Raw genomic sequence first — 25,880 nt, 5'->3', positions numbered from 1 at the left:
ACATTTCCAGGACAAACATTCACAATGTTATATACTACTTTTACAATTAATTTCAGTAGTTTCACCTACATATGTCTTCCGCACCCTAAAGAAAAGGATACCTACTTTTGCTTCTTTTTTGGGCCACTCAGTAATAATAGGGTTGAAGATAAGTATACCATAGGCACATAATAATTATTTTCTGGCAGAACCATCACCCTTGGGTAGAGCATCACAGTTGGGAGGACATATTCTGGAGCCAGATATCCTGGGTCCTAATCCCAAATATATCTGCTAGAGTATGACTTCAAGAAAATTAATTATTACACTTCCTTGTCCTCAAGAAAATGGAAATACCTATAAGAGAGCCTTATTGAGGAAAATAACCAGAATAATTTAAGCACAATACTTAGCAAAGTGCTTAATACCTATGGTTACTATTATCACTATACATTATAGGTAGACTCGGTGATTGCTGCTGCCATTTCCCATTTAGTATTACATTTCCATAGAATATAAACAAGTTAACTGGTCCCTAGGAAAATGTCAGACATAATAATAGACTCAGGTGATATTATAAACCCTACAAAAATATGTACAGCCAACCTTGCAATGAGAGACTATTAATGTAATTTTTAAAGTGTCCTTAAGGAAGCATCATTGAAAAAACCACTGTTGCCGAGTGCGGTGGCTCAAGCTTGTAATTCCAGCATTTTGGGAGGCTGAGGCAGGCAGATCACAAGGTTGGTTGTTCAAGACCGGTCTGGCCAACATAGTGAGACCTCTTCCCTGAAAATACAAAAAATTGGCCAGATATGATGATGGTGTATGCATGAAATCCCAGCTACTTGGGAGGCTGAGACAGAAGAATCATGTGAACCCAGGAGACGGAGGTTGCAGTGAGTCGAGATCACACTGCTCCACTCCAGCCCACTGACAGCATGAGACTCCATTAAAAAAAAAAAAGAAAGAAAGACAAAGAAAAAAAGCCACTATTAAAACCATAATATATCACAGAATTGTGTTGCTACTAAAAATGCTGAATGAATGATCATTGCAATAATTATGTAATTTATGTAACTTTTCATTCTTTCATTAGGCTATTATGAAATTCAAAAAAGTAACATATATCAAACTTACAAAGAAATATTTTATTAATTACATTGCTTAAATGTATGTTTAAGTAATTATCTTGTATAATTGGGTATTAAAACATGCTTTTTGTTTTGTGAGTAAAATTTTAAATATTGTTTATAATTTAGTATTTAAAAATTTTTAATGTAAAGGTAAAAAGAAATTGAGAAATGAGTAACATGTGTCCAATATGTAGCAAATCATTCTTTAAATATATCTCATTTACAAATAACCCTATCATTATCTAGAAATGTATTTTTCTATTTTATGTTTATGCTACAGTGAATTAGGAGACATGCGACAAGGGACCAGTTGTGGTAATATGGTAATGAAGACTTGAACAGATGTCAGCAATAATAAGAGACTCGAATAAAATGCATGTATGAAAAAAAGCTCATCATCACTGGCCATCACAGAAAAGCAAATCAAAACCATATTGAGATACCATCTCACGCCAGTTAGAATGGTGATCATTAAAAAAATCTGAAGACAACAGATGCTGGAGAGGATGTGGAGAAATAGGAACACTTTTGCACTGTTGGTGGGAGTGTAAACTACTTCAACCATTGTGGAAGACAGTGTGGCGATGCCTCAAGGATCTAGAAATAGAAATTCCATTTGACCCAGCAATCCCGTTACTGGGTATATATCCAAAGGATTATAAATCATTCTATTATAAAGACACATGCACACATATGTTCATTGTGGCACTGTTTACAATAGCAAAGACCTGGAACCAACCCAAATGCCAATTGATGATGTACTGGACAAGGAAAATGTGGCACATATACATATACACCATAGAATACTATGCAGCCATAAGAAACAATGAGTCTGTGTCCTTTGTAAGGACATGAATGAATCTGGAAGCCATCATTCTCAGCAAACTGACACAAGAACAGAAAATCAAACACCGCATGTTCTCACTCACAGGCAGGTGTTGAACAATGAGAACACATGGACACAGGGAGGGGAGCATCATACACCGGGGTCTGTTGTGAGGGCTGGGTTGGGGAGTGACAATTGGGAGTGGGGTGGCTGGGTAGGGATAACATGGGGAGAAATGCCAGATATAGGTGATGGGGGGATGAAGGCAGCAAACCATCTTGCCATGGACGTACCTATGCAACAACCTGCATGATCTGCACGTGTACCCCAGAACCTAAAGGACAATTAAAAAAAAACCTCCCAAAATAAAAATAAATAAAAATAAAATTAAAAATGGCCAACTTCAGCTGCTATGGTGGGCCTGATTTCACTGAAAATGGTATCTGGAACTGGTTCAGTTCTTAATAATAAACAAAGTTTAAATAAACCTACTGAGAAATTGTTAAATCACTGGAATATTTTGCAAGTCAAAACTTAATAGACATCAAAAACTTTTAGAATACATGTATTATTTAAAACAAAAACAAAAATGTTAGCTGGGTGTGGTGGCACATGCCTGTATTCCCAATTACTGGAAAAGCTGACACACGAGAATCCTGTGAGCCTGGGAGGTGGAGGATGCAGTGAGCTGAAATCGCACCACTGCACTCTAGCCTGAGCGATAGAGCAAGACTCTCTCAAAAAAATAAATTCCTTAAATAAAACAAATGAAAAATAATAAAATTACAAAAACAAAATGTCTAATTATAAGAATGCCTTTTATACTCCAAAACAGAAATTGCTCATTTGTATGTTATCACTTCAGGATAAGACCCTTGGCTTCTCATTTCCATTCAATGAAAGAGTAAATGCTTACAAAATATTAAAAATAAAGCTTGGTACCATATAAGTGCCACACACATTTCTCTATAACACTAATAACTGTTATTATTATTTACTGAACATCTATAGTATCTAATTAATGCAAAAGCACTAAAAGTTTTAGCACTGCTCTTCCTTCAGTCCTCTTGTGGATTGAATTCTATCTCCCGGAAAACGTATGTTGAAGACTTTACCCCTGGTACCTAAGAATGTAACTTTTTTTTTTTTTTTGCCTTCATTTCATTGTTTATCCAGTCAGCATTCAAGAGCCAGTTGAGAATGTAACTTTATTTTGAAATGGGTTCATTGCAGGTACAATCAGGGTAAAAAGAGTTCATGTTGGATTACAATGGGCCTTAGTTCAATATGACTATTGGCTTTATAAGAGAAAAATTTGGACACAGACAGACTCAGAGATGATAGCCAGTGAAAATACAGACAGAAATTGAAGTGATGCTGCCACAAGCCAAGGAACCCCGAGGCCTGCCAGAAGCTGAAAGAAGCAAGGAGGCATCGTCTCACAGAGATATCAGAGGATAATGGCTCTACCATCATTTCTTTTTTCTTTTTTCTTTTTTTTTGAGATGGAGTCACACTCTGTTGCCCAGGCTGGAGCGCAGTGGCACGATGTCAGCTCACTGCAAACTCTGCCTCCTGGGTTCAAACAATTCTCCTGCCTCAGCCTCCCAAATAGTTGGGCCTATGGGCGCACGCCACCATGCCCAAGTTCTTTGTATTTTTAGTAGAGACGGGGTTTCACTGTGTTAGCCAGGATGGTCTCCATCTCCTGACTTCATGATCTACCTGCCACGGCCTCTCTAAGTGCTGGGATTACAGGCATTAGCCACCACACCTGGCCCCTACCATCATTTTAATGTCAGAGTTCTAGCCTGTAGACCATGAGAAAATACATTTCTATTGTTTTGAGACTTCTAGTTTGTGGTACTTCCTTAGGGCAGCCCTACCAAACTGAGGCGCACCCTCCCCCACTTTCCTCCAAAAGAAGATATATCATAAAGTATGTACAAATTAAGGCAAAACAGTATAAAATCACAAACTTAGAAACACTACGTCTGACACTCCTCACACATACAACTTCCCTTCTGCTGAAAATGTGAAGTAGGTCAGCTTCATCGAAGTGAGTGTATGTTAGGGAAGAAAGTGGGTAGAAACTGCATTAACAGTAACATTTGATGAAAATCGAATTCTGTATATTTTGTTAGGTTATAGTAATGTATATCATCATAATATGTTTTATTATTTTGACATAATTCCTTTTTAAGAACAAATTTAATTGTGCTATTATTCTGTTGTATTTAACAATTCAGATAAATAGCTTCCAGAAAGCCATTGTAGAGCATTACTTCACCAAAACAGAATCGATTATCTCTATATGAAAAAATGAGGTTCTAGAATTACATGATCTCCAGCATTTCTAGAATAGTTTATAGGAATATCCTTTGCCAGACATTTCCAATTTAATAGATAGCAATTTTGATGTTATAAGAAGTTAATTTTAAATTAGCTGGACATGGTGGCTGGCACCTGTAATCCCAGCTACTCTGGAGGTTGAGGTAGGAGAATCCCTAGAACCCTGGGGGCGGAGGCTGCAATCAGACAAGATCACGCCAGTGTACTCCAGCCCGGGTAACAGAGCAAGACTCGGTCTCAAAAAAAAAAAAAAATCCTCAAGGATCTAGAAATACAAATTCCATTTGACCCAGCAATCCCATTACTGAGTATATACCCAAAGGATTATAAATTGTTCTATTATGAAGACACACGCACATGTATGTTCATTGCAACAATGTTTACAACAGCAAACACCTGGAACCAACCCAAATGCTCATCAATGATAGATTTGGACAAGGAAAATGTGGCATATATATACCATGGAATACTACACAGCCATAAAAAACGATGAGTTTGTGTCCTTTGTAGGGACATGGATGAATCTAGAAACCATCATTCTCAGCAAACTGACACAAGAACAGAAAATCAAACACCGCATGTTCTCACTCACAGGCGGGAGTTGAACAATAACACATGGACACAGGGAGGAGGGCATCACACACTGGGGGGTCTGCTGGGGGTGGGTTAGGGGAAGGACAGCAGGGGGGGCAGGGAGGGTGGAGACAGATAACATGGGGAGTAATGCCAGATATAGGTGATGGAGGGATGAAGGCAGCAAACCACCTTGCCATGTATGTGCCTATGCAACAATCCTGCATGATCTGCACATGTACCCCTGAACCTAAAGTACAATTAAAAAAAAATTAATTCTATAAACTCATACTGCTAGTTCAAGTATATTCCAATTCAAACCACTAATATATTTTCTACTATTTCACTTTTTAAAAATTTCAAACTTTGTAATAAATACAGTTTTTTAAAAAATAGATTCTTGTATTTATATGACCAGGTATAATTTATTATCACAGAACTTGATATATCAAATGGCCCACAGGATCTCTTTTCTGACCTAAGAGGCAGACAGTAAACCTAATTGTCTGAAAGACAGCTAAATACAAAGCTATAATCCTAGGACAACATAATATTCAAAAGTAATAAATACATTTCTTAGCTAAAGAAATTAACAACAGTACTAAGATAGAAGAATTATTTAATATTGAAATGATTAAATATTAAATGTGGAAATGAATTATGACATATAGTCATATAGATGCCATATATTAAGTTGTTATAATCCCAGAAGAAAACATCGAAATATATTAGTAGTTTTAAATACTCATGTACCATATATACCCACACGTATCATATATATATATATATATATATATATATGAACACGTATGGCATATATAAGTTATAAAACTACAAGTTGTAGAGGTGGAGTTTATTTCTGTTTGGCATGTTAATAACTTTAGACAATGGGATATTAGCAAACACGACAGAGGCAGAGGCTGAAAAAATCCTCATACATGGGTCTTGCTGCAGAAGACTCTTGCACCACAATGGATTCAAGTCTGGGCAGTTTCTTAAAGCATGAGATACCACGTGTTGCAAGGCCCAAGTATCTCCCCTAAAGCCTCAGACACATGAGTGAGGCTGCCTAAGGCAACGTAGCTGAATCATCCCAGACCACACACACACACACACACACACACACACACACACACACACACTCATCTTGAGGAAAATATGACTAAATGCTGTTGGTTTAAGGCAACTAAATTTTGGCATAATTGGTTATCCAACAAAACAATTTTTTGTTACATATCAAGTCCTATATTTTTTATAATATTCAAATGTAGGACTTTAAAATAAGACTAGACCCATTGCATTTCAATGAATGCTTTACAGAAACCTATAAATCAACTCAATTTTATTAATATTTTGGCAATTATGTTTTGGAGAGGACTGCATGTCAAATTACATACTTCACAAAGACATGCTCAATAATTCTTCACTAGGTAATAGGTAAGTCTTTTCTGGAATCAAGACAAATAGAATAATGTATTTAGTTTTTATTTACTATTAGGAAATGCATAAGGAATCTTTTCCCTGTTCTAAATGTGCCAATTATAAATTTAAAATATATTTTGTGTTCACCCACCTCAGAGAACAAAGAAACAACAGCTAGAAATTTACTGTTATTGGATTGTCTTCCCTAAGTCTTTAGAACCTTGTAGTCCGTAGCAAGATTGAGTGCAACACTGAACGCTTACCTCAAAGAAGCATTTCTAGGCTTCATTCAGAGGGATAATTCACTGCCTAGAAACAGGCTTGGGAATGGGAAGATCAGGAATGGTGTTTTCAGGATAATTATGGCATTTCCATTTTTCTCAAACACAAATAATGCCACATGTTAAAAAAAAACTTTGCATGTTTTCTTCCTGATAAATCAGAAGCCTAATTACCTAATTCTTTCGCTACCAAGAAGTAAGAGCTGCAGACATCCCCATCTCCTCCGTTCAGGAGCATATTTCAATTGGTTGGTCCTCAGTTTAACCCTACTACTAATTTCTCAGATAATTATGAAACAGAGGTATAAAATCAGATTTCATCCTTCTTCATCTTTTATCAGTTGATTGAAGTCTAAACATAAAGCATTACATATGAACTTCAGTAGTGATTTATTTCTTGATCATTGGCTGCCAAACATTTTAAAAATAAGTTACTTTGTAAATTTTTTTGCTCAGGCTGTGTATTAAACCATATTTATCTTTTTTAAAGCCAAGGATTATATTTTAGAAATTAAAAACTTATTTTGTATTTAGTGCTCATTTCTGGAATTCTGACTGGATCCAGAGTAAGCAAACACATTTTTGAGTTATAAGTATAAGAAATTGTGAAATATGCAAAAGCTTGATTAGCTCACTCAAAACATATAAAGTATTTGGACAATTAAATTCCCTGGCATTAAGGATGAAGAAACACACATTTTTACCTTGTTTCCCACTAAAAGTTTTTAAGATAAGATTTGTATCTTGAATACTGATATAAAATTTACCAAATATATTTGGAAGGGAAGACATTATGTCCATAGCATCCGGATTTCTGTCATTTTATTGAACACTTAAATGTATTCCAAGATCAATCACTAGTAATCCTTGAAATCTTTATGATATCATCACTAAAGTACAAAGCTTTTACTTCTGACTTCTAATTAAGGAGAAATTTTCACCAAATGCTTGGTTCAGCCTCAAAGGTGAACAACCTGATGGAGAAGATTGACTTAAAATTTACGTGAAGGAGTTTTTAAGCTTAGGATTTCTCTCCATTTCAAAGGATCCTCAAATCTGCTGGCCATGGCTAGGGTTGATCATGGTCAGTGATTTTGGGTCATTCTACGTGGAGAGGAAATATTTTAGATAAACCAAAAAATTATCTTCTCAATTTATACTCAACGTCAAGTTGAATCCATAATTTTCACTAGTTCTTTAAAGGTGATTTGGGCCTGGCACCATGGCTCATGCCTGTAATTCCAGCACTTTGGGAGGTCAAGGCAGGTAGATCACCTGAGGACAGGAGTTCAAGACCAGTCTGGCCAACATGGTGAAACCCCATCTCTACTAAAAATACAAAAATTTTGCCAGATGTGGTGGCACATGCTTGTAATCCCAGCTATTTGGGAGGCTGAGGCATGAGACTCACTTGAACTATGGAGGCAGAGGTTGTAGTGAGTGGAGATTGCACCACTGCCCTCTAGCCTGAACCACACAGCAAGACTCCATCTAAAGAAAAAAAAAAAAGAAAGAAAGAAAGTTCGTTTAGAGTTGTTATCATATGTAGCCTGTGTTCACTTTGTCTCCATTTAGTTTTAAAGTCTGGAACCATACCGATCGTTATTAATAGTTTTAAGGCAAGGCTGATGACTGGTTTTTAAGGGCATTTCTTGAAAATACAGTGCTATCTTTGTATAAATAAAAGGTTTTTTAAAAAGCAGACCAAATCAAGAGTAAAAACACAAAACAAGTATTTCAATGCAGAATTATTAATGAAATTACTCCTAAATAATCATGTATAAATAAATTGAAATACTTCCTATGCTATTTATGAAGGGCACCTAAATCTAAGTAGCATTAACTGAGCAATTAATTCACATGAAGACACAGGTAATGCTCTATCTACACATGGTGATGTAATGCTGGCCTCAGGCCTTGTGGAGTCAAATCCATTTCATTTGCTTTTATATTCCAGTGTTTGCTGTAGTGCCCAGCAGTGACTGACTGTGGAATAAGCACTCTTGCAGTACATTAGAGGGACAGCTGCTTTAAACAGAGTCTTACAGAAGAGTCTAGAAGGTGATTTTTAACCTCAGACCAGAGATTTATAGAAAAATGGTAGGAAGGAGAGAGAGTATCATTTGAGAAGTATTTAAGGATAAGGGATGGTGCTTCTGAAGGTGGAATATCATACATAGAAGGAAGTCTGACCCAGAGTTCGCTGCCTGAGAGAGGACACTGGCAAGACAGAAAGCTGGGTAAACAAAGCAATTTATCTGAGGCTTTCTCTACCACGAGAAAAGTGTGGACTTCAACTTAAAACAATGAGTGCTATGGTGGATTGAATAGTGTCTCCTCAAAATTCATGTTGTCCTGGAACATTAGAATGTAACCTTATTTGGAAAGACAGTCTTTGCAGATGTAATAAAGGTAAAGAACTAGATAAGATTACGCTGGATTAGTGTGAGCCCTAGATCTAATGGAAATATCCTTATAGGAAGAGAAAGAAGGGACACAAAGAGAAGAAAGGAAGAAGAAGAATGGAAGAGAAGAAGTACTTGAAGATAGAAGCGGAGATTGGGTATTGAGTTTAAAAGACAAGCAATTTCAAGGATGGTTGGCAGTCACCAGAAACTGGGACAGAGACAATGAGATGGTTTTTCTCTTGGAACCCCCAAAATAAACTGGCCCTCCCAAAACCTTGATTTTGGACATTTGGCCTCCAGATTTAGGAGAAAATACATTCCTGTGGTATGAAGCCACCAAGTGTGTGATCATTTTTTAAGGCGGCTCTAGGAGACTAATAAGGATGCCGCTGAAGTATTTTGGCAAGGGGAGTCGAGGCATTAAAAAAATAAAAACAAAAACAAACAAAAACAATAAGGTTAGAATCATGAGAATAAAAAGCAGAGAGGGAAGATAACAGGTAGAAGAAGACTACTAACCTGTACAAAAACTAATAATAGGAATTAGAATCAGAAGCTGAGTAAGAGGACGGCACCATGTTCTTTCTCCTAGAGGGAATTGGAAATCTGTGGACACATTACTGTTCTCATAATAACAAGAGTATGCTTCAGGCATCCTAGGACCCAGTATGCTAACAGCCTCCAATTTTTGGGAGATTCTGTATAATTAAGAGCTGTGCCACCTGTATTCCCACCCACAATGAGAAACCATGAAGAAAATAAGCAAAGCACCAAGTATCATACATTTGTTCAGAGTACTCAAGGGTTTCATTTGTTATTCTTTTGTTACTTTTAATGGGGAAAAAAATTCAAATAGGTAGCATGTCACAAAATGAGTTGTAAATATAAAAGAGAAAAAATTGTTCACATTCCTTTGTTATTTTTGTATTATATTATGAAATAAGTGCAATGAGAATGTTACTAGAGGCATGTAAGTATTTCCAAATAATAATACATGGTTGTCTAACAGATTATAAATTAGACATGAAATGCACGAGCTTATGATTAAAGAACACCCTTTTCAAAGAACTATGCTTTTTTCCAATATATTTTCTCTGAGAATAGCATTTCAAGTAGAACTATATCTAGGGGAAAAAAAAAAAAAAACACGGACAGGGAAGAAAACTACAGTCAGGCTCACAAAGTTGTTATTCTTCTTGATGTTAAAAGCCAATGAGTTAAAGTCTCAAGTGCGAAAATAGATGATATGTAAGCTGAAAGACTGAGAATTATTTTAAATGGAAGGGCATGATCCAACATTCACTGCAAAGCCCACACAAGAAACAAGCCTACCTATTGACATTCAACACGGTACTCAACATGCCCAAGAGCAAACACTTGTTTATAATCTAGCAGCTATTTTATCAAACTGAAAGCACATTTTACAATATGGTATCAGTCATGTAAAGCTTTCCAGTGCTTAAAAAAATGATGAGAAAATGTAAGTGGGTACGGGGTACTTATTGTTGAAATACACTTAAACGTTTTGTTATCCTGGGATTGTTTCTTATATTATTAGCTTTCTTTCAAAACTGCTACTTGAAAATTATTCCTATGTCTATTTCCCTAGAGCTCTTTGGAGTATCTTATAGTTGGCTATTATTTTAAAAGTTCTTACATTTTTCAAGAATAATTTCTCAAGATTTTTTTATTTTTTAATATTTAATTAAAATACAAGAAGAAGAAAAAATAGAAGAAAATAACCAGGCATGATAAACAAAGATCAGAGGTAGACTTCCCAGTAACGTGAACACTGCTGGAAATGGTAATAACACAGTGGAAAGAGCAATGGACTTGAAATCAAGAATTGGGATCAAGGTCCAACTCTGTTTGTTTTACCCAGGCAAGAAATAAGATAAAACTTCCAAATTCACAACTAGAAAATGGAGATAAAGCCCAGTGAAGAGGCTCTCAAGGATAAGTCCTTTTCAATGTGCTTTTTAGGCCCTTTTCCAGGTTCCTTCCTCCCCAAGTGCCAGCCAGCCTTCAGCAGACTACAAATGTCAGGTACACATTACATTCCAGGCGTCACTCCACTTTATGACTCTCTGGATCACACTTTCTTATCCAGTAAGGCAAATAACACATCTTTACCTGGAGCCAACCGTTGAGCTCACCATATTAAATTGCCAAAGACCATTTGTAATGACCTTTTTCTGGGTCTATATCCATCCCCACTCTCATCCACCAAGATTCGATTCTTACAGAAAAATCTTTCTTAATTAACCCCACTTGGCATACTAGAATATCACACCACACAAATTCCCACAAACACTCTCCACATTAAGAACTAAGTCTTAGCCAGGTGCGGGGGCTCACGCCTGTAATCCCAGCACTTTGGGAGGCTGAGGCAGGTGGATCACGAGGTCAGGGATTTGAGACCAGCCTGACCAACATGGTGAAACCAGGTCTTTACTTAAAAATACAAAAATTAGCCAGGTATGGTGGTGCACACCTGTAATCCCAGCTACTTGGGAGGCTGAGGCAGGAGATTGACTGAACCCGGGCGGTGGAGTTTGTGGTGAGCTGAGAGTACACCATTGCATTCCAGCCTGGGCAACAGAGCGAGACTCCATCTCAAAAAAAAAAAAAAAAAAAAAGAAAGAAAAAATTAGCTAAAATTCAGAATGTATATGCTGTACTAGAAATGTCAGAAGGGTAAACTGTCTTCTCCTTCAGTTTGGGATCTCCTCTGTGACTTGTGACAGTATAGGAATCTCTAATGAAACGCATGGTAGTGGTGACAGCTTATGTCTAAGATGATCAGGGTTCCCTACTCTCAAAGGTTAAAAAAAGAAATCTATCGTAGAAAGATGATCGATGACACCTTTCTCCCTGCCAAGGCTGTTTAAATGAATTATAAATTCAAGATTGCTTTTTGAGAGGACGCTTACAATAGCCCTGACCAATAAGAAAAAGTAAATTTTGAACCATTCTTATTTGGTTTTAAATATATGAATTCTACCACTCAGTTTAGAACATTAGTCTCATACATGAAAGTAAAGGAAAGGCTAAATAAATACATTCTCTCCGTTTCTCTGAATTTATTTCCGAATACCACTCCCTCACTTACTTTAGGGAAATATTATTTTTGTTTAGAAAGAAAAAATAAGACTTCTTAAGTCAGCTAGCTTTTTCTAGATGTAAATCATACGGTATTATCCCATTGACTCTTCTTTTGAGTAACAGATCTTTCTGGATTCTGGATTATAAAATGTATTTATCACTTCATATTCACTATTGTGTTAGAGAATACTCTCTGGCTCCATATTCTATATTTATTCTGGATACTAATCATCAAAATGCAAAGATGAGCTTCTTTATCCTATTCAGTTCAATTTGATTCAACAAATATTTATGGAACAACTATTATTAGAGGTGCCTGATGTGAGTAGAACAAAAGCAAAACGGAAGCCCTTTCTTAAAGAGATTGCATTCTAAGGCAGAATGGTAACTGTTGTAGTTTGGACTCCCCAGGCATCAAGCATTTACAAAGAGGTTTATCTGCAGGAAATTTATTAAAAAGAAAGAGAAAAAGGCAGGACTGTGATATAGTCACAACAAAGACATCACTGAAACCCATGAGAAGGTCTGAAACTCAGATGACCATCAGAACTGTCCCAATTTTGGGGGAGAGGCTGGACCTTAGCATCCCTTCTGTGGCCAGTGTAGGCTGCCTCTGTGAAAGAGATCTTGGTCAAGGAAGCTTTGCTTGTCCAAGGTTGACCTCCAGAACAGACAGTACTGTGACCCCTGCAGCAAATGGAAAAACAAGTCCTTCAGTTCTAAAAGGGGACCTAGGTGCTGCTCTGTAGCCACCACTAGACCAACTGTTCAACTTTATGTAATTAAGTGTTCTTAGAGGATAACAGAAATGGAAGAAAAGACAATATAATCACATGATAGAAAATAACAGGTGAAAGGTGATGGGAATGTGAAAATGGGGAATGTTCAAGGGACAAAAAATGCAATTTTTAAAACCAGGCTGGGCCAGGCGTGGTGGCTCATGCCTGTAATCCCAGCACTTTGGGGGGCCGAGGTAGGTGGATCATGAGGTCTGGAGATCGAGACCAGCCTGACCAACATGGTGAAACCCTGTCTGTACTAAAAAATTAGCCAGGCATGGTGGTACACACATGTAGTCCAAGCTACTCAGGAGGCTGAGGCAAGAGAATCGCTTGAACCTGGGAGGCGGAGGTTGCAGTGAGCCAAGATCGTGCCACTGCACTCCAGCCTGAGAGACACAGTGGGACTCCGTCTCAAAACAAACAAAACAAGCTGGAGCCATATAATGAAAATTTTTTAATTTCTTGATGAGAATTTATACTTAATTGGACAAAATGGTATGAAACCATGTAATTAAAAAGCTTTGGATTCTTTGGTGTCAGTCTACACCCAATTGGAAGGCACTGAAAGGTTCTGATGCAAATGTAATGATAGGCTATTTGCTTTGGAAATATTAACCTAATAAAAGTATATAGAATGAACTTCAGAGGAATAAAAAGATGACAATTTCAAGAACTACTAGGAGGATGAGGTTTGAGGTTCTATCCTAGTTAGAAATGAACAAGTTACTCTGCCACAGTTTCAACGATACCAGCAGAAGACATAAGGCTCCTGGATCAGAGGGGAAAAAATATGGCTTACAGCAACAGCAGTAATCAGTATTATTATTTGTGCCAGTCCCCAGAGCCAAAATTTCCACTGGGCAATGAGAAAAGAAGCAGGTGACACCAGAAAACGCAATGGACTACATTACAAGAGAGGATACCCACACCGAGGAAGCTTGATTGTTCTGTAATGCAGTTGGCATAAACTTGCTTCCCTTTGCCTTGGAGGAAGACATTATCTTTATTACACTGGAGCAAGATTCTGTCTCTATCTTCCAAGGATATTCTCTATAAAACATCTTCAACAAGATAGTCCAGAAAAAGGGCGTTCAGTGCTTCTGCTCTCAAGACATGCAGAAATATAAGAATCCCACAGATAATTCCTTCCTAACATCTAGGCCTTTTAGTCTCTCTTCCTATATAGCAATAGTGTGGTATTTAGTTTTAAATGTTGTTATGTTAACACGGTTCATTGAATGCCATTGGTGCTAAAGCTGGGTTATCATGATGAAACCAGATCCTGTGTAAGATATTTACAGTTGGGTTACCGCCATTCCTTAGGATTCAGTGAAGTCATATCTTTAACTTTCTACTTTACATAAGGAACTAAATAATTAGTTTGTAATTGATTTTACCCTATAAAGTTAACTTGGTATATACATAAACAGTTTACCCTATTTACACAACATTTTTAAAAACTATTTTCTTTTTGGAATTAAGCAAACTCCACTCTTTAAATAACTACACAGCTTTTCTTTATATTCTGAAGATATAACTGAGAAAGGCTGAGACCATTTTCTATTATCTCAGTATAAATATATAAATATGTAAATTAACATTGCATTGAAAAATATACAGAACAAAAAGTCCAATGACCTGAGTGTACTCCTAGCTACATCATTTGTGGTGTGGTTAGACATACTGAACATTTATAGGATAAATAAAATGAGAGTTTCACTCCTTTTGATTTTTAAACTCTTTCCCAAGTTTGATATACTCTGATCTTATAAATTAGAGCACAGTACTAAAAATAGTGCACTTCTTAGATCGTATTTCCCAATTCTGTTTCTCTTTAAAAGAAAATGAAAGCAAGTTTATTAAGAAAGTAAAGGAATAAACAATGGCTACTCCATAAGCAGAGCAGCTCCAAGAGCTGCTGGTTGGGTTTGCTAAACAAGGGGTGGATTATTCATGAGTTTTCCAGGAAAGGGGTGCGCAACTCCTGGAACTGAGGGTTCCTCCCCCTTTTAGACCAACCATATAGGGTAACTTCCTGATGTTGCCATGGCATTTGTAAACTGTCATGGTGCTGGTAGGAGTGTCTTTTAGCATGCTGATAAATTTTAATGTGGATAACAAGTAGTGAGGATGACCAGAGGTTACTTTCATTGTCATCTTGATTTTGTCTGACTTCTTTACCGCATCCTGTTTTATCACCCAGGTCTTTGTGATCTGTACCTCCTGCCAATATCCTATTTCTTCCTGTGATTAAGAATGCCTAACCTCTTGGGAATGCAGTGCAGTAGGTCTCAGCCTGATTTTATCCAGCCCTTATTCAGGATGGAGTTGTTCAAATGCCTCTGACATATTTATCCTCTCCCTTTTACAAGGGAACACTTAATCCAAAGGGTTATAGACAAATTATGATCCATTTTCTGTAACTTCTTCAGGTTGAACAGGTTGAGGATCTTGATAGGGTCTTTTGTATTCACAGTAGAATTCAATCAGAAAGCGTGGGTATGTCAATGGCCCCTCGTAACTTCGAGTTCTGACAAAAGGTGGTATCTGGAAGATTACTATGTGTTCAATTTAAGAGTACATGGATGTCCCTACAAAGGACACAAACTCATCGTTTTTGATGGCTGCATAATATTCCATGGTGTAGCAAGGGGAGAGATGCCAGATGTAGGTGATGGGGAGGAAGGCAGCAAATCACACTGCTACATGTGTACCTATGCAACAATTTTGCATTTCTTCACATGTACCCCAAAACCTAAAATGCAATAAAATAAATAAATAAATAAAAGAGAGAGAGAAAAAGAGTACATTGAGTAAACTTATCCTTCATCCCTAGGCATGGAATACAACAGCAATATATTCCACAAGAGTGAAGCAAAGTAAGTAAATGTATCCTGAGTAAACTAAACAAGAAGGCTTTCTATGAACTGGGCAACTATTAGAGCCAAGCTGTTAGGGGTTGCTAGCTGATTCCCCTACGTGCCCAGAAATAGAATACTGATCCAGATATTTATAGCAAGTATATTAAGAAAGAGTAAAGGAATAAAGAATGGCTACTCTATGGGCAGAGTAGCCTTGTGATTCTCTTAATAATTTCTCTAGTGACAATGAAAGAGGCAAACACAACTAGATTGACACCAGCTGCTTAATGCATCTAGACCTCAGGTGCTCCCCTCAGTTGTTAACAGTTCAACACCAGATTGTCGCATTTTCCTGAGGTAGCTGTTATTTACCTTCCTAGTAAGGTTTTAAAAATCCTGCTGGTATACAACATTGACTTTTCTTCATTTAAAAAAATAAAAAAACAGTCATTTCTCTTTTTTAATAATTTATATACATATACATTTTATTTGTTTTCAAACAGAAGCCACTTACTTGCAATTGCTCATTGAAAAGCTATTCCATTTTTCCTCACTACATCTCTCATTAATTTTTGTTTTTTGGTAAAATTTGACTCTAACAGTGTGCCCTTGATGTTACAGGCAGTGTTGTAAAGCGTAGCCAAATTCAAAAAATAGAGGACTTAGATTAGAAGGCTATGATAGCTGAGGAAAGATTCCTATGTCTGTTCCTGTAGGTTGCCTTTGCATACACAATGATAAACTCCTCACTTTTTAGTTGAATCTACAATGAGTTGAGTAAGAAAAGCTAAGACAACCAATTCTTCAGAAATGCTCTCCACTGGAAAATAAATATTTTTATTTTGTGGTTGCTTTATTTGCTTTCTATTGTTTTTAAGTTCTGACTAAAAAATATGAAATGATGAAGATCTTCTAAAATGGCCTTTGGTTTTCTCATTGTTGACTGTGGAGAAAGGGAGATTGTTTCCATTTACTTCAGGAAAACATGTCACTCATTTCCACTTAATGGCGTCATCATGAGGAACAACCACATTTTTTCAGGAAGATATTTTGACCCCACATTGTCAATTGCTCTATAGGATCCATTCATTCTGATGAACAGTTTTGTCTTTCTTTACATAGGGTCTCCCTATGTTGCTCAGGTTGGTCTGGAACTCCTGGTTCAAGAAAATTTCCTGCCTCAGCCTCCTGAGTAGTGGGACCACAGGCATGTGCTACTATGTACTTAGCAATATATAAGTAGTACATATATTACATATATATATATATATATATATATATACACACTGAGAGCATAAGTATACATATTTTTAATCCTAAAATATATATTTTATTTCTAAGACACCTAAGCACCCCTAAAAACACTAATTCTGCAGAGAAGTTATATTCACTAAAATTAGTATAACTCTAATGAAACACTAAACAATATAACAAATATTAGAATGATTCTAAAGATCTTTAAAGTTCCTCAGTTTTTATTCGCTCTAGCTGCTGATAAATCTCTAAGATGATGAGATCTTTTAAATTCTATGGCTCAAGCTTAGTATCTTACCTAAGAGAACATTGCCTAATGATTAATTCACAAAAATGTTTATATTCACGAGGCAACAGTTTCTCAATTGCATTATGATTTTTTTCAAAAAAAGTTCTGAATCTCAGACTCTAGTTCCCTTAGGATTACGTATTTTGAAATGGTACAACATGAGAGTCTTTCTAATTGGTTAAAACTAACAGGCCACCAACTATAAAGTTCTTCCTTCCTACAAATACAAAAAGTTTAACTTTTTAAGTTGGCCAAAAATTCTAGGTTCAGCCTAATTATTGCATATTTCTCTTTCTAAAGCATATTACAATATTCATTTCCTTTATTTCAGAAGGTGTGGATGGAAGGAAGATATATATTTTCTCTAACAAAGAATGAAGATTTTAGCATAAAATACTTTTTGATATTTCATATAATAAGCTTGTTGTACATTTATTGAAATGTTAAAGATAATATATTTTCTTTCAAAAACTGAATATAAAATCACAACACGTATTTTTGTCAAAGAAATATAAATAATGGGCTATGTAATCACTGTAGAAAACTGATTTATATCAATGCATTACATTTTTTCACATCTGTTTTCAGTATTTTTCTATCACAGAGAGGTAGATTAATTGCAATGATGTGATTGATCATAGTTGATATGGGAGTAATGTAAGGTTTGTAAATATCTAGGATATTGAGTTCAAAAAGTATTTATATTTAACATTGCCAGTAAATTGTGACCATTGAAATTATACAAAATTCATTTATCCAATAACAGTAAAGAACTAATATCATTATTTTCAATATTTTGTTATTTTCTACATGTAGAAATAACTCTCCTAATTTTAAAAATATTCTTATTGATGCAGGTTAAACAAAATAAACACTATTCCATTTATAAAGATTTTTAATGTATATTCCATCCACTCTGAAAGCATAAGCTTAGTTTTCATGTGATGTTTTCCATAATTTTAATATAGAAAAAAACATGTATTTGTTCAACTGTTACACATTACGCCATTGTTTTATGGATGATATTTTGTTGCATTCTTACAATCAGACTTCAATATCTCTGAATATCACACAGAAGTTCATATTGCCAAATCAAACTTGGGTGTATCAAGATTTTAGTGAGGTTCAATTATTACCAATAATTTCGAGGACATCAATAATCACTAGGAACAAGTAAAGCAGTGAGATATTTCAAACTCTCCAACACATATGTACCTTTCCATTCTTACTGCATTGGAACGTGCTCTAGATTAACATGGGAGGCCATATTACTTACACAAAAGTGCTTTTCTGACCATCAAACACAAACATTTTATATGCAGGTTCATTGTTTATGCTATCTTTCGTCCACTGGTTCCCTATTATCACAAGCAATTCAACCTAAGTGCATCCAGCAAAAATGCACAGCTTAGGGTAGAATTCCCACTAGAAAATACCATTGGTTTTGTAAAATATTTTAGCATGCTCATGAGGACATAAGAACAGTTCAGTTACTTACTTTCTTCCCAAAGATATTCCCTATTCTAAAGAGAAAGAATGGATTGTACATCTGCTCTTTACCTGTTGACTTCTTATGGGTCAGATAGGTCATTTCAGAGTTAGCTAATGAAGAGCAAGACTAAAGTAGGCAAAATAAATTAACTTAAAAAGTTAGAATTCCTAATTAATATATTCTTAAAATGCAGCAATGTGTTGATAACCAGACAACAGTTTTCTGGTTAGAGTTTTGAAAACTTGAAAATTAAACACTGTTTCTCTATGCATGTAATCAAGGTGACACTCTCTCCTCATATTTCTGTTTCTTTTTCATAGATGTCACCAGTAAGGTTGGCTGTCCATAAATTTTAGTTTCTAAAACACAGAGCACAGCCTTTGCCAGGGACCAAAGTGAGTAATGTTTCTTTGAGTTTTAAAGCTTTCCAGTCTGTAGTATAAAACTACAATTATAAATATATACTTTTATAGCAACTTATTTTTTGACCAAAATTGCTTAGGGAATAACCCGCATCATAAAAGCAACAGTGTATTTTTCTATTCACTCATTTTATTAATTTAAGTAATGTTTTTGAAGATGCTACTGATCTGTCACTAGACTAAGCCATAAATCTACTGAAATTAAAGTTAGATCTGGTCTAGTTAGTAAAGTCAGAGAAGGCTTCCCGAAGGAAACCGCTTTTAACAGACCTGAAGGAGGTGCAGGACATAGGTACACTACAAAGTAGAAGAAAGAACATTCCCTACAGTGGGGGCCATCATGTGCCAAGACCCTGGGTCCTGAGGCAAGACAGTGCCAACTGTATTTGACGACCTAAGAAACGCAAGGATGGTTAGATCAGAGTGACTGCTAAACAGCAAGGCAGGACCTGAGATTTGAGAGTAGGAAGTTTCTACAACTTGGAGGGCTGGCTCTCTGATGAGAAATGAGAATGGGTAAGGTGGTGATATTTGAACAGAGAACTAATTAAAGTAAGAGAATTAGTCTTGCAAAGGTACGGGAGAAATGCATCACAGAAGGAGAGAACTAAAAAAGCAAAGGGTCTAACGTAGAAAGTTTGACATTTGAGAGAAACAACAGTAAAGTCATACGTATTTATTTATGTTGTAATAGTTTTGCAACTGATAAAGAAGTTAATTTTTAAAATGATAAAACAACGAATATTTGTATGAAAGGTGAATATTAACATTAACAATTTACAAAAGAGGAAATATGAAATTATCATTAGTGATCAAAAATGAAAATTTTAAAAATAAAAAATGAGTTTTGCTAAATATATTGGCAACATCCAATACAACTGATAATACTTAAATCTTGATAAAGATGTATACAGTGATGGTTTTTATCAACACTGTCACACACAAAGAAGTTTCTCTTATTTATTTAAATAATTCTAGGAATTTATCCTTAGGAAATAAATGGGTAATTCCATAAAGATATATGTCTAAAGATTACACTGTATCATTTAAAAATAATTTTGAAATATTAATAAATGGCTGGGTGCAGTGGATCACACCTGTAATCCCTGCTCTGTGGGAGGCTGAGGGTGGGCACATTGGTTTAGCCTAGGAGTTCAAGACCAGCCTGGGCAACATGGTGAAACCCTGTCTCTACAAAAAATACAGAAGAAATTCGCCAGGTATGGTGGCACATGCCTGTGATCCCAGCTACTCTGGAGACTGAGGCAGGAGGATCACTTGAGCCCTGGAGTTTCAGGCTGCAGTGAGCCACGATTGCACCATTGCACTTCAGCCTGGGTGAGACATGACAGAGTGAGGCCCTGTCTCAAAAAAAAAAAAAAAAAAGTAAGTAACAAATATTCATTAATAAGAACACAAATACTGTTTCATACCAAAAACGATAATATGTTGCAGCTAATAAAACAAAATATGTACTTTTTACTAATTGAATAGGGAAGAGCTTCAATGTATTGTTGGAAGAAAATGAGTTAAGAGTATGTTGAATTCAACAGTTTAATGGTAACATGTTATTTTATGTATCATTAGTATATATATACACACACACATACACACACAGCCTTTCATAGATCTGAGTTCTGCATGTGGAGATTCAACCTATTATTGATCAAAAATATATTTCAAAAACGTTGCATCGATACTAAACATGCACATGTTTTCCTTGTCAGTATTCCCTAAACAATATAGGATTACAAGGATTTACGTAGAATTTACATTTCATTAGGTATTTTAAGTAATCTAGAGATGATTTAAAGTATACAGGAGAATGTGCATAGGTTATATGCAAATACTATGTCTTCTAAATAGGGAACTTGAGCATTCTCAGATTTTGGTATGCATGAAAGGGCACAGGTGTCCTGGAGCCAATCCTTCATGAATATTGAAGGTCAACTATATGTGTGCATGTGTGTAAACATGTATATATTTCATCCATGTTATACATATTATACAAATGAAAATGTGTGCGTGTGTGTGTGTGTGTGTGTGTGTATGAATACAAATGGTTTTAAAGAATATTTGCAGGCCAGGCATGGTGGCTCATAACTGTAACCCCAGCACTTTGGGAGGCTGAGAAGGGCAAATCACCTGAGGACAGGAGTTCGAGACCAGCCTGACCAATGTGGAGAAACCCTGTCTCAGCTAAAAATAAAAAATTAGCCAGGCATGGTGGCACATGCCTGTAATCCCACCTACTCAGGAGGCTGAGGCAGGTGAATTGCTTCGACCTGGGAGGTGGAGGCTGTGGTGAACTGAGGTCGTGCCATTGCACTCCAGCCTAGGCAACAAGAGCAAAATTCCGTCTCAAAAAAAAAAAAAAAAGAATATTTGCTAAGAATTTTAGTATTGTACTTTGGTGGTGGAATTACAGACCAAAAAAAAAAAAGTCTCTTTTGTATGCTTTATTTTTGTTTTTGTTTTCATTTCTTGCAATGCAAATAAAATTACTTACTCAAATTGTGAACTATTCTTTTACACAAGAGGTTCTTAGCTTTACGTTGACAGTCCATGCACATTATATTCAGTTGTTTACATCAAGTGATCAGATATTTTAAGACTTCTGTGTTAGCCCATTCTCACACTGCTGTAAAGAAATACCTGAGACTGTGTAGTTTATTTTTTTTAAAAAAGAGGTTTAATTGTTTCATAGTTCAGCAGACTCTATAGGAAGTATGGCTGAGGAGGTCTCAGGAAACTTGCAACCACAGCAGAAGGCAAAGGGGAAGCAGGCGCTTCTTACATGGCCAGAGCAGGAGGAAGACAGACAGCTGGAAGGTGGTACACACTTTTAAACAACCAGATCTTATGAGCATTCATGCACTATCAAGAGAGCAGCCAGGGGGAGGTTCACACCCATGATTCAATCACCTCCTGCAAGGCCTTTCCACCAACACTGGGAATTACAATTTGACATAAGATTTGGGTGGGGACACAAAGCCAAACCACACCAACTTCTAAAATAATGTTTAATTGATAGTGTAATTTCTCAATATTCATTCAGATCATTTTAATGAATATTTAGAAATATTATTTCACAAATACATATGTACATATCTATAATCTCAACCCCATTTCTCTCGTGTATTTCTTGATTTTGCATATTTTAACTTTATATGAGACAGAAACTTCTGTCATAAAAGTCAATTTGTTGACTTTTATGAACAAAATTTAATTCACTTTTATTGCTACATAATAGTTCATTGTATGAGTATACAGCACAATCTAGTCCTTGTTTTCTTATAAGCAGGTATCATGATTATGTCTTTTTATATGTTACAAAAATGTTTCTATGAAATTTCTTCTGGACTTTTCCTATTATATAGTGCAAGAGTTGCTCTGGAGCAGTGTATTTCAAAATGTTAATCACAACTCTTCTTTGGCATGAAATCAACTCAGTGAGTTATAAATAGAATTTTTAAACATAACTGATAGAATACAAAATTACAGAGTACCACTCACAAAATACAGCTACATCATTTTTAATTACATTTTTCTTATTTATTTATTTCTTTTTTAGTGTGTTTGCTTCAATCAAATGAAGTTTGAAAACCATTGCTCACATTTTATTTGTGAATATATTTTCTGGTTCATAAGGTTTGCACATCAACCTTACTAGACACTGATCACTTTTTGGACATTATTATGTCAGTTAATATATGTACCAGAAACTCCTAATAATATAAGACTTGTTTAAATTTTCCACTGTAATGAATTTTAAAATGTATTACCCATCAGTTGTTAATGAGTTTACCTTCTTATCTTTATTGTCTATTTCTGTTTGATTTTCTTAAAAATAAATCCCCATGCCTTTACTGTCTCTTTGGCTATTTCAAAATTATCTGCAGAATTTAAAAATATATACTCTTGCTATTCATTATTTAGCAGTTTTTGTGTCATTGTATTTGTCCTTCATACATGGTGCTTTTTGATATAATTATACTCAATTTTAATATAACACTGCAAATTCTATTTCTAAGAAATTCTTTCCAAAACTAAAGTGAATGTCTCCTGAAGATTAAATGTTTTGTATTTAGGTCTGTAATTTTCTTTAAGGGGTTTTAATGTATGCTATCAGGTAAAAATGAATTTCCATATCGATAACTAAAATCCAAGATTCTTTATGGAATGTTTCATCTCTTTTTACCTATTTGCAATATCAATTATGATCAATGAATTTTCAACACATAAGGGGGTCTCTTTCTTAGCTGATTGTTGTATTATCTGTTTTCCTACTCCAGATCCAATACATGTGGACTGAAAGTAGTAACTCTTAATATCTATCAGGCAAGTCTTTACATTTCTGCTATTTTTCCTTCTGTATCTTGGCCCTTCCTGACTCTTTTTTCTTACACATACAAACACGCAACATTAAAATATTGATTAAAATTCTATTGAATTCTTTTGAATTTATGATTAATTTGGAATAAACAACTAGGCTGTTTCACTATCTATAAATTTTTAACCCTTTTTTAAATTGCCATTCAGTAAAGTATTCTTTTCAAAATTATGTACTTACACCTCTTTGAATAATTTGGCCCCTAGTTAACTTCTATTTAATTTTCATTGTAAATGCTAATTTTCTAAAAAATTATTTTCTTTGTGGTGCTGTGATTTAAAATAGTTAACTTGCTAAATAATCTTATTAATTCTAGCATTTTTTATATTATTTCTCCTTTTTAGAAAATTATATCATTGATGAGTATTTTTAAGTTCTTTTCTTCAAAGTTTATGTATTTATTAGTTTCTAAAGTTAATTAAATCACTATAACCCAAAGGTACAGAATTTTGAAAAAGGTGGTTATAGTATACATCATGAATATAAAAGAAATAATCCTTATTTTTAAACATTAAATCATTCACCATAGATTTAGTATAGCTATCTTATGTCAGAATTACAGTTATATTTTTAGTTTGCTGGAAGGTATTATCATAATGGATTTTGAATTTTATCAAATGCTTTTTCTTTCCATTGAAATGATCACATAATATCACTGCTTCAATATGAATTTATTAAATGATTTTCAGATGTCAAACAGCATTTCTAAATAAATTGAACTTCATGTTATTAAAAAATTTGTATACATTACTAAATTCAGAAACATCAATAAATATAGATTTTTGCATTTAATAGTTGAGATTGGTTTATAATTTTTTTCTCATATTGTATCTATCTCATATTTGTAAGAGGCTATACTATCAAAATAATTTGGAGAATGTTTATTTTTTTTCTATTTGCCAAAAGTGTTTGAATAAGAAGAATATCTGTTGCTTGAATATTTAGTGAAATTTTTAAAACAATATTTGGGGAAAATTTTAGATTCACAATTCCATGTACTTTACGCTTATGGGGCCATTCTTAGTTTCAATCTCTTTTTGACTCTGTTTTAATTAGTGATATACTTCCCCAAATCGAGCCTGATTAATTGCCCTTAAACTTATTGGCATATGCATGTTCAAATATGATTTACCTCCATTAATATCCCTGCACCATCTGCCTCAGTTTATCTCCATTCTGATACTTTTATTTGATCAATTTTGCAAAAGTTTTTACTTTATTTAAAAGAATGGGTTTTCTGTTACTCTATTATGATTTTTACTTCATTCATTGCTGCCTTTATATTTATTATTTTTCTCCAAACTCTTTCATTTTTAAAATATTTTACTAGTTTTTTGGGTACATAACTCTGGGATACATTGCTTGATAATGTGCTACTTATTTCTGTAATAATTCAGGTTATAAACTAGTTTATAAATTATTATTCTATTTTTATTCCTTGAGTTTTGATATGAGTTATTAAAGTTCTATATAATTTTATTATTTAGCATAATTTCTTATTTAAGTAGCAATTCAATTATTTATTAAATATCAATTAAATATTAAATATTTTCCAGTAATTTTTTCCACAGATTTAATTCATTTTTAAAAATTGAATGTGTTCTGAAAGATATCATCCATTTGACATTTTGAAATTAGTATACATTTCCTAGTACAAAGTTAATTTTAAAAATATTCTTATGTGCTTATATTTTATCTGCTGTGTGTGTGTGCATGCATAATATTTTACTTATGTCCAACATATCAAATTGTTAAATTTTTTTGTATTTTATTTTTTACTAGTGATTTTCCTTTTAATCTCTTACTGAGAGTTATTTGCTAAAATATCCAATTTTTGTTTTATTTATCAATTTCTCCTTGTAGTTAAGTAAATGATGATGCAGCATAATTGAAAACATTTCATCAGGTTGTATGTTGCATAACATACAAACATTATAAATTTATAAACACTGTAATACTTATACATTCCTAGCTTGTTTAAAGTTATAACATCATGGAGTTAATTTTATTATCTCTATTAACACTTTTTGCCTTAATGTCTATTTGCCAAATACTAATATTTATAAAATAATTCTGTTTTTTGTTTAGCACCTTCTTTTCATCTGTCTTCTTTCAACCTTTCTATTCCCATTTTTAATTGTATCTGTCATATACAACACACACCTGGAATGCCTTTACGTCTAATATGACAACCTGTTTATTCTTATAGGGGAAAAACGCATAATGTAGGAAAGTGGTGAAGTGAGGGACAGAATGTAGGCTGATAGATTGAGTGGAAAATATTCCAGATATTGAAATTCTCAGA

The 25,880-nt window shown here is 34.7% G+C and overlaps 1 protein-coding gene across 1 annotated transcript in view; it reads right to left on the bottom strand.

Annotated features, from left to right (window-relative positions):
- The window catches only part of GALNTL6 (polypeptide N-acetylgalactosaminyltransferase like 6), a 1,261,291-nt gene that overhangs the window by 1,097,319 nt on the left and 138,092 nt on the right, over positions 1-25,880 (bottom strand). The gene's annotated exons all lie outside the window — the stretch shown is intronic.

Source organism: Sapajus apella, unplaced genomic scaffold (assembly GCF_009761245.1).
Source record: "Sapajus apella isolate SASKATOON/1434 unplaced genomic scaffold, GSC_monkey_1.0 scaffold39, whole genome shotgun sequence".
Classification (NCBI taxonomy): domain Eukaryota; kingdom Metazoa; phylum Chordata; class Mammalia; order Primates; family Cebidae; genus Sapajus; species Sapajus apella.
Note: the sequence above shows the minus strand (reverse complement) of the source record. Positions and strands in the feature narration are given on the sequence as shown.